This window comes from Hemicordylus capensis, chromosome 6 (assembly GCF_027244095.1).
Source record: "Hemicordylus capensis ecotype Gifberg chromosome 6, rHemCap1.1.pri, whole genome shotgun sequence".
Lineage (NCBI taxonomy): Eukaryota > Metazoa > Chordata > Lepidosauria > Squamata > Cordylidae > Hemicordylus > Hemicordylus capensis.
The window spans coordinates 149,768,585-149,781,812 of NC_069662.1; the positions used below are offsets into that span (position 1 = coordinate 149,768,585).

Below are 13,228 nucleotides of genomic sequence, written 5' to 3' on the forward strand. Positions count from 1 at the left end.
AAGCTATTCTCACAACCAGCAAAAACAGGGCTTGAGGTCTGAAGGCGGGGTTAGCACTACCGTGTGGAACCTCAGCATGCTCCCAAACAGGGCTGTGTCAGAAGAGGATCACCCAGTTCCCAGCCCCTCCTCTAAAACCAGGTTCAGCAAGCAGGGGAGGTTGCCTACCCCCTCCCAGTGCCCGTGTGGAGCCACGGAACGCTGTGGAACGCTGCTTGAGGCTCCCTCCCCGGGGATACCATAGAGACTGGATAACAGAGTGGGCTGCAAAGCAAGCAGAAGTTTGCTTGGGGAAAGCCTGTCCAGCAAACAGCACTGAGCTTCCTTAAAGTGGCAGGCACCTTGCAAATGAGCCCAAGGGAAAATATGAACATAGGAAGCTGCCTTCCACTGAGTCAGACCATTAGTCCATCCAGCTTAGTACTGTCAACACAGACTGGCAGTGGCTTCCTGAGGCTCTCAGGCGGGGTTCCTGCTCAGCCCGACCTGGAGATGCCAGGCAGGGAGCTCAAATCCTTCTTCCTATAGCAGCCCTATCCCCTAAGGGGAATAGTTGCACAGACACATGTCATACTATTCATTCATTTTACATTTTACTAGCTGACCCTGCACAGAGCATCTGTGTGGTCTTGCACTGAGCCTGTGGCATTGCACCCCCAAAACGCTCTCGCTTGCTCTCGCAACCCCCGCTCTCCCCCCGCAAGTCTCTTGCCACTCCCGCAATGCTCTCGCTCACTCTCGCCACCCCCGCTCTCCCCCGCAAGTCTCTCACCACTCCCTCAACGCTCTCGCTCGCTCTTGCCACCCCCGCTCGCCCCCCGCAAGTCTCGTGCTCGTGCTCTCTGTCCTCCGTCTTTCTATCTCTGTCTCACAGTCCTTGCTTCCCCCTGCCACTACCAGGGACTGTTGCCTGCTCACCTGACAGACTCTGAGCTCCCTGCCACTTCATGGCGCAGTTCAGCCAACCGTCTGCTGCCCGCAGCCCTCAGAGCCAACTGTCCAGCTTCCGAAGCTGCCCCCAGCATCCGAGCTCCCTGCTGCTTCACAGTGCCCCCAATCCAACTGTCAAACTGCTTTCCAGCTGCCCCGCAGGGCGCATGGCCCATCTAGAAGAATTAATAATATAGAATATCCCACTCTTCCTCCAAGGAGCCTAGAGCAGTGTACTACATACTCAAGTTCCTCCTCACAACAACCCTGTGGGGTAGGTCAGGCTGAGAGTGAAGTGACTGGCCCAGAGTCACCCAGCAAGTATCATGGCTGAATGGGGATTTTTGTGCTCCTTCCTTTCTCCTGCAAGTCACTGGACAAGATCAGGAGTGTCCCTGCCCTTGCCTGCAGCTGCCCTTGCCTGCAGCGTGGTGTAGTGGTTAAAGTGCTGGACTAGGACCGGGGAGACCCAAGTTCAAATCCCCATTCAGCCATGAGACTTGCTGGGTGACTCTGGGCCAGTCACTTTTCTCTCAGCCTAGCCTACTTCACAGGGTTGTTGTGAGGAGGAACATGAGTATGTAGTACACCGCTCTGGGCTCCACCGGTTCCTCCTTCCATCTGCTGGTGGAGTGGGAGCGACCGCTGTAATGACTGTCCGTACAAGGGTCACTGTTTCGGCCTCATGGAGGCAATGGCAGTGGGAGGAGGCTCGTGATGGCAGCAGGGGGTTCACGGCAGCGGCGGAGGGCCTCACAGCAGGGGCAGTCCAGGTACCCAATTTGCATCGGTGTGACACTGCACCCACCTGCCCACCCTTGCACCATCATCAAGATGCAGATGGTAGCAGTGCCAATGAGGGTGTGAAAGTGTGGGCGACACTTTGCCACTCACTCTCCCACCCTGCTGGCACTGCAAGAGTGGCAAGTGGCAGCATCAGGGCAGGTGGGTGATGGGGCACCCTCCCCCACATGCCTACTCTCCTACGCCCAGAGAAGCTAGCAAGGGGTGGCAGTGGCGGATTGATGGGGAGGCAGAGTCATCACTTGGCTACGGCGGCAGTGGGTGGGTGGGTTCTCCTTTTTACCTTCTACACACACTATACAGTGGGGTGGGGGTGTGTGCCATGGAGGCCACAGCCACAGCTGCGGGGAGGGTGAGCGGGCGAGGGGAAGGTTCCCCTTTCTGCCTTCCCAAACCATGCTGCAGTGTATGGAGTGTGCCTTGTGCCTGGGCTACTTATGGGGGCATCTTGCAATTGCTCTCATCGGCATCTGGCAATTGCTCCAGGGGGCATCGGCTGTGTCCCTCCTGGATCTGAGGAGTACGTTGGGGGTGTGTGTGACTCTTCCTTTGGGGCTGGTTGGAAGCTGCAGCTGCTCTAGTCTTCTCTCTCCTTTAGGGCATCAGGATGGAGTTCAGTTCCTTTGACAGTGCTGCAATTGCCAGGAAAGGGTTAACTGAGGCTACCCATCAGGGAGCAGCAAAGAGGGACTGCAGCTTGGAGCCCTCTGAGTGGTCTCCTTGGGTCACGTGTTTGCTCTGTCCACTCATGACTGCTGTTGCCATGGGCGGGGCTGGAGGACCAACAATGCTAGCAATGGATGGAGAGAACCTGAAAAAGTTAATCGTCTGTTGCTCACACTCCCTGCCATGTTTTCAGCATGTGCCCGTCTGTTTGCTATGAGGTAAAAATAGAGTTCTATCTGCTTTCAGGAGGTAACCCTGTTTTCTACTCGTCTTAATAGCTTCAATATTTTTTTAAAAAATGAATACAGCACATGGAGGGGAAAGGCAATAGTTGTGAGATGAATGTAAGCAAATCCATGTACTTAAGAACATAAGAACATGTTCTTAGTATCTGGTTACAGTTGGAAATGTGGATTAGAGGGATAAGTGAAAAGCCACATGGACGAGGTGGGTTTTTGAGGGAAGGAATAAGTACATCTTCATGTACATATTCAGGGAGGAAGTAACATGCATACAACACAGGAACATAGGAAGCTGCCTTATACCGAGTCAGACCATTGGTCCATCTCCCTCAGTATTGTCTACACCGACTGGCTGTGACTCTCTAAAGTTTCAGGCAGGAGTCTTTCCCAGCCCTATCTGGAGAGGTCAGAGATGGAACCCAGCACTTCCTGCATGCAAGCATACAGCTGCTCTACCACTGAGTTACAGCCCCATCCCTTAAGGGGAATATCTGACAGCAAATGCAAACCGAGGCAAACCTTGCTTAGCAAAAGGGACAATACATGCTCGTGACCCTAAGACTGGCTTTCCATCCCAGTCAGCTATGGAGAAGAAGTGGTGTTTTCACAGAGAGGCAGGGAAACATTTGGGTAGGATAGGATAATTCAACCATGCATATACTATGTTTAGGAATTAGCGAGGGGTATTTGACAGGTCCTGGCAATCCGATTTTCATTTCCAGACTAAAAATCTTCATAAGCAAACACTCTGGGCAACCCTGAAATTACAAATATCTCAGTTTAATGCACACTAAAAGTGTCTCAATATTGCTCCGGGTGCATTACCATCTACAGTGGGATCTCTCACCAAGAAGCCATCTGCCTTGTTAATGGCACAGAATGTACTTTCTTCTTTTGCAAAATATGTGCATTCAATTAATAACAAACATCTGCTCTTTCTATGCACGAAGTCTCTTTCTTCCCCTTGTGCACTCCTTGAGAAACCTCGCACAATCACTTTGGAAAAAAACGAGGGCTGGAAAAAAGAGGTTTCTTCCCAGGCGGCATTCCAGTGGGCTCCGACTCCCTTGGTTGCTGAAAAGGAGGAAGTGGGAGTGAAACAATAGTGTTGGCTGCTTTGTCTCCCCCACAGACAGCTGTGCGCTCATTCAGTGTCAGCAAGAAAATAAAATCTAACTAGTAAAAACAGCAGCAGGAATGGAGAGGTGCTGCTGATCTCTCCATAATAAGAAGGCCAAGCACAGCTGTTGAATCCCAAGGAGGTCTGCCTTTCCAGTATCAAAAGAGATACTTTTGACAACGAATGGAAGGGAAGTCAGGATGGTGAGGGGGAAATTAGGTACGACTGCCAAAAGAAGACAGGAGAGGAGGAGAGCTTGTCTTGTGGTAGCAAGCATGACTTGTCCCCTTAGCTAAGCAGGGTCTGCCCTGGTTGCATATGAGTGGGAGACTAGAAGAGAAGCCACTGCCAGTCTATGTAGACAATACAGAGCTAGATGGACGAATGGTCTGATTCAGTATAAGGCAGCTTCCTATGTCCCTAAGAAAGAAGGAGAATGAGGCCCAATTCTGTCATATGTTTTGTGTTTTTGTACTGTTTATACAATAATGTTTTATACATAATGTTTTGTGTTTTTGTATTGTTTTATTATTGTGACCCGCCCCGAGACTTTGGTTTGGGGCGGTATAGAAATGTATTAAATAATAAATAATAAATAATAAATAATAATAATAATGCAGAATTGTGGGTCCAATGGTCTGCACTCCTCCCCCCACTCTCCTGTCCGCTTTTGGATGACAGGGAGAGCTGCTTCTCTGCAGTCAGTGAGGCTGCAGAGAGGTGGGGGAGCTGGCTGTGTGGGCTTCCTTCTTGACAGAAAGACAGCCCACACAGCCAATTGGGAAAGAGGGAGGGAGGATCTTCCTCCCTCAATTCTGGTTCCATAGAGCCCAAATTGCAGTGCCAGCATTCAGATGTAATGCTGGCACTGCAAAACCAGAGTTAAGGACGGCAAATCTCCACTCTGGCAGAAGGTTTAGAGTGGAGTTTGGCGAGGGAAACCACAGGTTTCTTTTTGCCCTTAACTCCGGCTTGTTGGATTCAAACATTCAGCTTTGGACACCGGAGGTGAAGGGACCTCTGGTTTCCTATTTCTTCTGAATTCAGCCTATATTTCTGCCAATAAACTTGCTGGTCACTAAGTTTCTCAAATTATGAAAGTATAGGTGTATTTAGAGGACTCCACGCAATTGGAAAGTTGACAACATTTTGGTAAAATTTCGGAAACTGGGAGTGCACGTTCACATTGGGTATGATGTCTGAATCTGCCCACTTATACTGCATTACTGAGATTTTACCAACTTCTAGCCAGCTTCTGTAACCAGGATTTTTAAAAAAACTATTTATTTTTCATTTAAAGCACACAAAACAATAATATAAATGATGTATCACATAAAATTAGAAAACAAAATTCAAACAAAATACAGAGGGCGGTAATCAGCACTATTCATATCAAAAAGTGCATAAGAATAATTATCCATATCATTTTAAATTTCAATATTTCATATAATAAATATCATCTTTAACTTCTCTGGCCTAGCATAAATGGACTTAGAATTGTTGATGAAATTAAGAAAGTCTCTAAACATATAACCAGAAATTGAAGTTGGCTTGACATAGTCGATAGAATCTTGATAATGTGGCATGGAAAATGAATATAGAGTGTTCCATTCCAATTGGTTCTCCAGTGTTCTCAAGATGTTACCGACATACTATTGACTTATGAGCCTGCTGGTGGTTTTCTGAACCCGCCCTATGATATTTTGAGGCTCTTTAATGAAAATTATATTTGTAACAATAGGAGTAGCTATTATTAAATGACATCAGAATTACCTCATTAGTCAAAACAAAACTAAAGTAATCATAGTTGATGTGGAGAAATTTCTCTAGAGTGGAATTTCTTTCCAAATTTTAGTGTTTTCAGGGTTTACTCAAAAAAATTCAAACTATCTTTGGAATTTAAGGGTTCTTCTAAAGGAGAAGTTTTGGAGAATTTACTTAGATGGTTTCTCCACATCCATTCATGGCAGTTTGGGACAATTTTGCAGTGTAGACAAACTTGTACCAACTGACATTGGATGTCTTGGACTTCACTGACAAGAATCCTTTGAGCGGTGTGCAGGTTTCTCTGCATGAGAGCTGGGGAAATTGTCAATAAGGAAAAGAATCTATGCATGGCTCTCTTGTCCACATCTCTCTCTTATTAATACAAATTCAGAGGGGATAACCACTCAAAATGTTAAGAAATCCCTTTCATTATTCCGAGTCCATGTAAGGTAGCCTATATTTATTTCAAGAACTTTTTCTGCATCTAGAACTGAGCCTTCCATTTCAACTGATATTATTATGGAGTTGCTACTAATATTTTGCCAGCTGTGACATTTTAAGTGCTTTGGAGGATGCCTTCTCAGGCAAAACAGCTGAGAACGTTAAGGGAATACTAGAGTTTTCATAGGAATGACAAAATGTCTACTGGGGGAGGGGGATATGTTGGATGCACTCCTGCATTGTCATTTCATTTCACTTGTGCTGAGCTTCAAAGTACACTTGGAGTTCTGCCCTCATGTGAAATAATCAAGGAGTTTCAAGGGAAGCCAAAGTGTTTTGCTAAGACACACTGGGATTCCCCCAATGCTCCACGCATGTCACACAGTGCATTGTGGGAAATCAGGAAGTCGGGATGCATTTTCCTAGCCTCTGGAACTCTGCACTGCACCAAGCAGCACGGACTGTCTGGGAGCGCAGTCCACACTCGCAGCAACATCCCAGAGATAATCTGAGAGGAAGATGAGTAGAACCAGCCTACCCATTTCCCCACACCTGCCTGGTCATGTGAATGGCCCCAGTATGTTATATGAACCCATGCCTGAGTATGGTGAATGTTTTAGACACCATTACCCCTCATAAGCAGAAGAGGCTGTGCATGTCTTGAGGGAGCATTCTTCAGGCTGAGAAATTTCCCACTGATTTTGTTCAAGCCCTCCTTTCACCACCGAGTTCCATTTGCTCTGACTACCTGGTTGTCTGTTATCTGCCCTCAGAGTCTGCAAACATTCCCTCCATTGAGTTACATTGCAGCGATTGGGGGGATTTCCCCCCCCCTTGCCCTTTTTATTTTGCCATCTGATTTTTGTGAGAAGGATGGATTTGTGAGTTACCCCGTGTCTGCCAGTACCTCCCTCTCACCCTCAGATGCTCCAATTATGCATCCATAAGGATCATAACATTGCCAGCTCTTCTGGAAATAGATATCAGATTACTGAAATGTATTGGGTGGGCTTGCACATACCTAGAATATTTCTTACTTAACACATGGAAACAGTCTAATGATTGAATACTGATAAATAGCTTCAATTTGTAGCCATAAGAACAACGAACAATAACGTAGATGCTTACTATGGTAGCCATGTGGATTCTATAGTCCTTCCAAAGATGGGAAGCCAGTTTTCCAATGGCTGCAGCTGCCAGGCTTAGGCAGGCAGATGTATTTTTGTCAATTGTTCAGTGGCTGTGTATTTCAGAAGTGGCACTTGGGAATCTACATCATGCTGACAACAAATAGAAAGCAATCCAAATCTATTGGCCAGTTTGTAAAGCCAGAAGATGCCTAAAGGGCTGTGTTGGCACCCTGGTTGCTGTTGGAGTCTGGGCTGGAAGATATACAACTGAAGTTTACTATTCCAGGCCAATTCCATCCGTGGGCAGCCATGTTTGGAAATAAAATTTATTTCAACACAATGGTCAAAAGGAGATAGCAGAATTCCCATCAGAACCATCTGAGGTTATCAGCACTCCTCAGGAAAGACACTACATGCTTCTTCATGTGGTCTCACTCTGGGGAATATGTCTGGAGGCAGCAGCTGATTCTCTGGCTCTAGGTTCAAATTTCTCCCTCAATACAAAACCCTGGAGGGAAATAATCTGTTAAAGGCCTTTGTGAAACCAGAAGACCTCTTGGGTGTTTGAAAATGGCAATTTTTTCCATCCCGGCATCTTCTACGTAACCATTTCAGTCTTAAGGCTTTTCAGTGGAGAACAAGATGTGGTTATCATCCAGAACAGGGATTCTCAAAGTTGGGTCCCCAGATGTTATTGGACTTCAACTCCCATAATCTCCAGCCAAAGGCCACTGGGGCTGTGGATTATGGGAGTTGAAGTCCAATAACATCTGGGGCTCCAACTTTGAGAATCCCTGATCTAGAAAATGTGGTGAGGGCCTCTGCTCATTAAATGAACCCAGAATTCCCAGAATTTCTCCATTAAGTGTCAAAGCCTAGACTCCCCTCTCTATCTTGCTATTGGGCAAATATAAAAACCTTCCACATGAAAGCCTACACGTGGTGAGAAAACAAGGTAGCTGGCTTTAGTGGGCCTGTTGGGGCGGTTTGCACTAGGGGCTCACTCTAGCCTTCCAGAGTAAATCACTCTGTGAGGCGTTTTAGAAAATAAAATAAACGGATTTATTGAATTGCTACAAAAATAGTTTGGCTTATGTTTCCGCTTTTTGGTTACAGAGTATTTCAAAACACCCAGTTCTTTCTTGGGCGGCAGACAATGAAATCTTAGTTACTCAGTTGCAAAGAAGCAGATATTTGGGAATGCAAAGCACACACAGAAAGCAAAATAAGTTCCTAATGCAAAGTCTGACTAAACACACACACGCCTAGGTAATTTTGGAGTCTGGACCTAAAGGCCTTTGGAGCCCGCCCCCCCCCCACCTCAAGTGAAACATTTTTTGACATGTAGATTCTTGACGGCACACACCACACCGCCCAGGACAGACTAAAGACAATTTGGGGGCCCCCAGGGGGTGTGGAGGCCCTGGACTTTGGCCCTGAAGTCCAAGGGTAAGAGCACCTTTGCATACACACTGAGGTCATTCATAAGACATTTGGATAGGAGGGAGTTCCCGACCCAGCAGCTGCAGACCTGGGTAGCCCATATTTTGCTACCTGGGCAAAGAGTGAGGTAGGAGGGAGAAAGGAGTTAGTCCTACCTCACTTTTCAGTTGACTGAAGCACCAGGGCTCTGGAGACAGCTGCTGGCAGTGGTGGACATAGAGCCCTAAGTACAGTGTGGCCAGGGAGAGGAGCCCTGCTGCATTGAAGCAGGCTGCCTCTCCACTGTCCATGCAGTGCATTGTGGGATGTGAGAGAACCTCCTCCTCACAATCCCATGTCGGCCATTAGTGATGTGCACGGACCGGTTTGCAGGCCATTCTAAAGGCCTGCGAACCAGTTCGGGGGGTGGTGGTGGTGGTTCATGGTTCGCAGCCAGGGGGTGGCTCTTTAAGGGTGGAGGAGGGTGCACTTACCCATCCCGCTGCTTTCCCCCTGCCAGCGCTCATTTTTTGAAAAGCATACGAGGCAGCAGCGTACCTCCCTGCTGCCCCTTTCCCTGTTCCTCGGCAAAAGGCTTCAGAATGTGTTGCATGCATGTGTGCATCAGACTGCATGTGCGCTCGTGTGCATGCGCAATCGTGCATTCTGAAGCCTTTTGCCGAGGAACAGGGGAAGGGGCGGCAGGGAGGTACACTGCCGCCTAAAATGCTTTTCAAAAAAGGAGTGCCAGCAGGGGGAAAGCAGCGAGAGAGGTAAGTGCACCCTCCCCCTCCCTTAAAGTGCCCCCCCTGGCTGCGAACCGGAATGCCGCAGTTCCATGCACACCCCTATCGGCCATCTGCGACTGCACTGGTCATGTGGGCATACGGGTGGCAGAGTCACGAAGAGTCACTGATCATGTAGGGGGGAGGTAGGTAGGAATAAATAATTATTTATTATTTCTCTGTGTAAACTGCCCTGAGCCATTTTTGGAAGGGCGGTATAGAAATCAAATAAATTCATCATCATCATCATCATCATCATCATCATCATCATCATCATCCTGCCTTCTACCCAGTCTTCCCCAGCCTCAGTCACTATGGTCATAGAACTGTTCCCTCTGATTTTTTCTATCTGTGTACAGAATGAGTTTCGTTCTGGGCAGCAGTATCAAGGCACTGTGTGCACATGTGCATTAAGAGTGGGGCATTCCTGATTCAGCCTGAGTAGGATCTAAAATAAACTGAGCAGACATTTTTTTTTTTAAAAAAAAAACCACCTTGGAAGTGCAAGCACATTCACATGCTTTAAGGGAACAGTCGTCATGAGAACGGCCTCACTTTATTCTGAACAAAATGGTCTTGGTTATAGGCCGTTCCTGCTCTGTTCACTAGCTTATGTTGCTTCCACCTCACATATGCTCTTTTAGGACTTAAAAAACACTTGTATTTAAGTCATTTATTATCTTTCTCTGTTAAAAAGCCAGAGGTCTCACCACAGAAGAATGCAGGCCTTGTAATCCTCTAGATTGACAGTTATAGATTATTACAAGGATTGCATTCTTCCATGGTGAGACCTCTGACGTTTTCACAGAATAAGCTAATAAATGCCACCTTATTAATAGTGCAAAAGCATGTTCTTTTTCCAGTGGGGTGTACCCCTAGGTCAAGTGCATTTTGTCCTTACATATAGTCCAATAAAATGTACTCATTTTCAGAATCCTTCTGCCTATTTTGTATTCCGTAGCACTGTCCTGCCGGCAATATTTCAGCTTTTCTCTCCTCAGAAAAGTGGAGACTATCATAATGGAGGTCCAGTTAGGCTAACCAAATACAATGGAAGATGAGGTTACTGCATTTTTAATAGTGTTAGCAAGACTTTCAGCGGGCACAATGTTTCCTCCATATCTTGGGCTGGGGAAACCTCAGGCTCTGCATTATGTGTGAACCACACCCCAGGGCAGTTTGATTGTGGTTTATAAATCAAGATATGTAAATGGACTAGACAACTCAGAGAACTGTGATTTAACAATGACATAGGCCTCACTCAAAGCTGGATACTCAAGGTGTGGAGGAGAAAAAAGGGAGAGGAGAGGAGAGAGTGTATGGGCTTGATGCTTCTTAGGCTCATCTCCTTGCTCCAACAAACCATGGTGGTTTGGATTATCATTGGTGGTTTGGATTATTAACTAAGACACTATTCTGAGCATCCCTCCTGACTGGAAGGAAGCAAGCTTTGTCACTGACTCATGAACAGGGCCAGCCCTAGGGGGTTTTTGGGGGGGTGAAGTTTGAATTTGGAGGGCCGTCCCCAGCTGAGACGTGTGGAGCCCCAGCTTTAACCTGAGCCATGCTGGCTGCTCCTTTGCAAACTCGAATGACCAGCCCAGATGGATGAACAGCAAATGACTAGCCTGTGCTGGTTTGAGGATACAGTGGGAAGGAGTTCCCAGTTTATTACGGGGACAAAACTTGAGCACTTCAGGGATGAAAAGATGCTGCTGTTAATTTGGGAATCTGGTCTGAGACAAATTTAATATATAATTTGTTAGCTTCCCCATTAAAAATTGTTCTCTGGGCAGCTCACAACAATTTTTTTTTAAAAAAATCCAATAAAAACACACAAAACAAAGCAAACAAATTAAAATACAAAATACAATACAAAACATTGCAAAAACCTTTAAAAACAAACAATTTTTTGCTGAATGCTGAGACAACAACAAAAATATTTATATACCGCTTTTCAACAAAAGTTTTCAAAGCGGTTTACATAGAGAAATAACAAACAAATAATTAAGATGGCTCCCTGTCCCCAAAGGGATCACAATCTAAAAAGAAACATAAGATAGACACCAACAACAGTCACAGGAAGTACTGTGCTGGGGGTGGTGGGGATAGGGCCAGTTACTCCCTACCCCCTGTCAAATAAAGAGAATCACCACATTAAAAGGTGCCTCTTTGCCCAGTTAGACAGGCATTTCATACTCAAGAGAGAGAGTGCAGCTTATGAGACTAGCTGCTTATTGGTGGCAAAGAAGACAGTGTATTTCAGGGTGTGGAATGTGCAGACCCTTTGGGGAGCAGGGTGAAGTATTACGTAGTACATTCTTATACCACTTTAGGTGTGGAATACTTTAGGTGTGGAATACTTTAGGTGTGCAATACAAGAGGAAGAGATAAAATAATTGGTGGTGCTATATTCTGGTACGGTTCATGTACCCCCTTTGCCCACCCCCCCGAACTGCTGCCCTAGCTGACCTCCTAGGTCTGACTAGCGGATGTGTCAGCCCTGCTCATGAAGACATGCAAAGGGGAGTTTCCCTTGTGGTTGGGTGTTTTGGCATCACAGGAGTCTTTAATAATTTAATGAATTAATTTCCCACAGTATACTTGCAGTTCTCCTTCAGTATGCAGGTTGGGAATGACCCAGGATATCTGGCTGAACTGGCTTTCCAAAGAAGGGAGGAGAAGGCTTTCTTTGGCTTCATATCAGTTCCATTCCTGATTTACTGCTTCATAAAGGTTAACCAATGCTATAACCAGTGTATGCAATTTTATATGGCAAATTTCACTTGCCCACTTTTCCCCACCCTTGTAGTTGAGTCTGTGATTAAATTCCCCATCAAGAGCTTTGAACTCTTGGCTGAAAAAAAAATATCTCCAGGTTTACAAGCCAGCTATCTACCATTTCCAACCACATTGGGAATTGGTTTTCGTCACTCCCATCCCACAGCAGCCACCCAACTCTGATGCATCCTCTTCCTATGACTGCTGTACTCAGGACATGTGGAGCAAAGTCCCCGTGACTTAGCATATTTAGGGCTTGACAACTGTTATATCAGAACATTGGATTGATGGCAGGGTTGAATGGAGATGGTTTCTGCCGGCTTGGCTATAGAACGTCTTCAGCAGAAAAGTCAAGCTGAGGTCCAGCCCTGAAACACTTAACTGTGAGCAAGCCTAACTGAATATAATGCAGATTACTTTGTAGAAAAGCAGTGCCCTTTGGTATTGTTACTGGATTTTTTAAAAGAAAAACCTTATAATGTGGATGGGCCATAGCTCCGTGGTAGAGTTTCTGCTTTGCCTGCAGAAGGTTGCAGCTTCAATCTTTGGCATTTCCAGGTAAGACTGAGAAAAGTAGGAAGGTAAGATTCTGCCTCCCACCTCCCGCCCACCCCACTTTGGTTGTATGAACAACCTTATAGGTTCCATCAACACAAGGAGGGTGTGAGAGAAGCCAACCCAATTTCCCCCCTCCATGTATGCAGTTTAGAACATCTGGGAAATTCTTCATCACTATTGGAATGGGATATTTTGCCATAAAGCAAGGGTTCTCACGTGGGTCTCCAGTTGTTGAATGACAACTGCCCTTATCCGCAGCCACAATGGTCAAAGCCACCATGGACACAGGACCATAGAAAGCCGCCTTATACCAAGTCAGACTGTTGGTCCATCTAGCTTAGTACAGTCTGGTCCTTTTCCTTTCTCAGAAAATAGAGGAGAGCTGGTCTTGTGGTAGCAAACATGACTTGTCCCCTTAGCTAAGCAGGGTCTGCCCTGGTTGCTTATGAAAGGGAGACTAGAAGCGTGAGCATTGTAAGATAGTCCCCTCAGGGAAAGTTCCCTCCCTGGCTTCTCCAAGATAGGGCTGAGAGAGATTCCTGCCTGCAACCTTGGAGAAGCCGCTGTCAGTCTGTGAAGACA

General features: G+C 46.3%; 1 long non-coding RNA gene across 1 annotated transcript in view; it reads left to right on the forward strand.

The window, feature by feature from the left end:
* The first annotated feature begins 2,552 nt into the window (after positions 1 to 2,552).
* LOC128329102 (uncharacterized) overlaps positions 2,553 to 13,228 on the forward strand; it is a 151,790-nt gene continuing 141,114 nt past the window's right edge. Inside the window, exon 1 of the long non-coding RNA XR_008309514.1 lies at positions 2,553 to 2,618. This is a non-coding gene — a long non-coding RNA (uncharacterized LOC128329102). The remainder of the gene's footprint in view (positions 2,619 to 13,228) is intronic.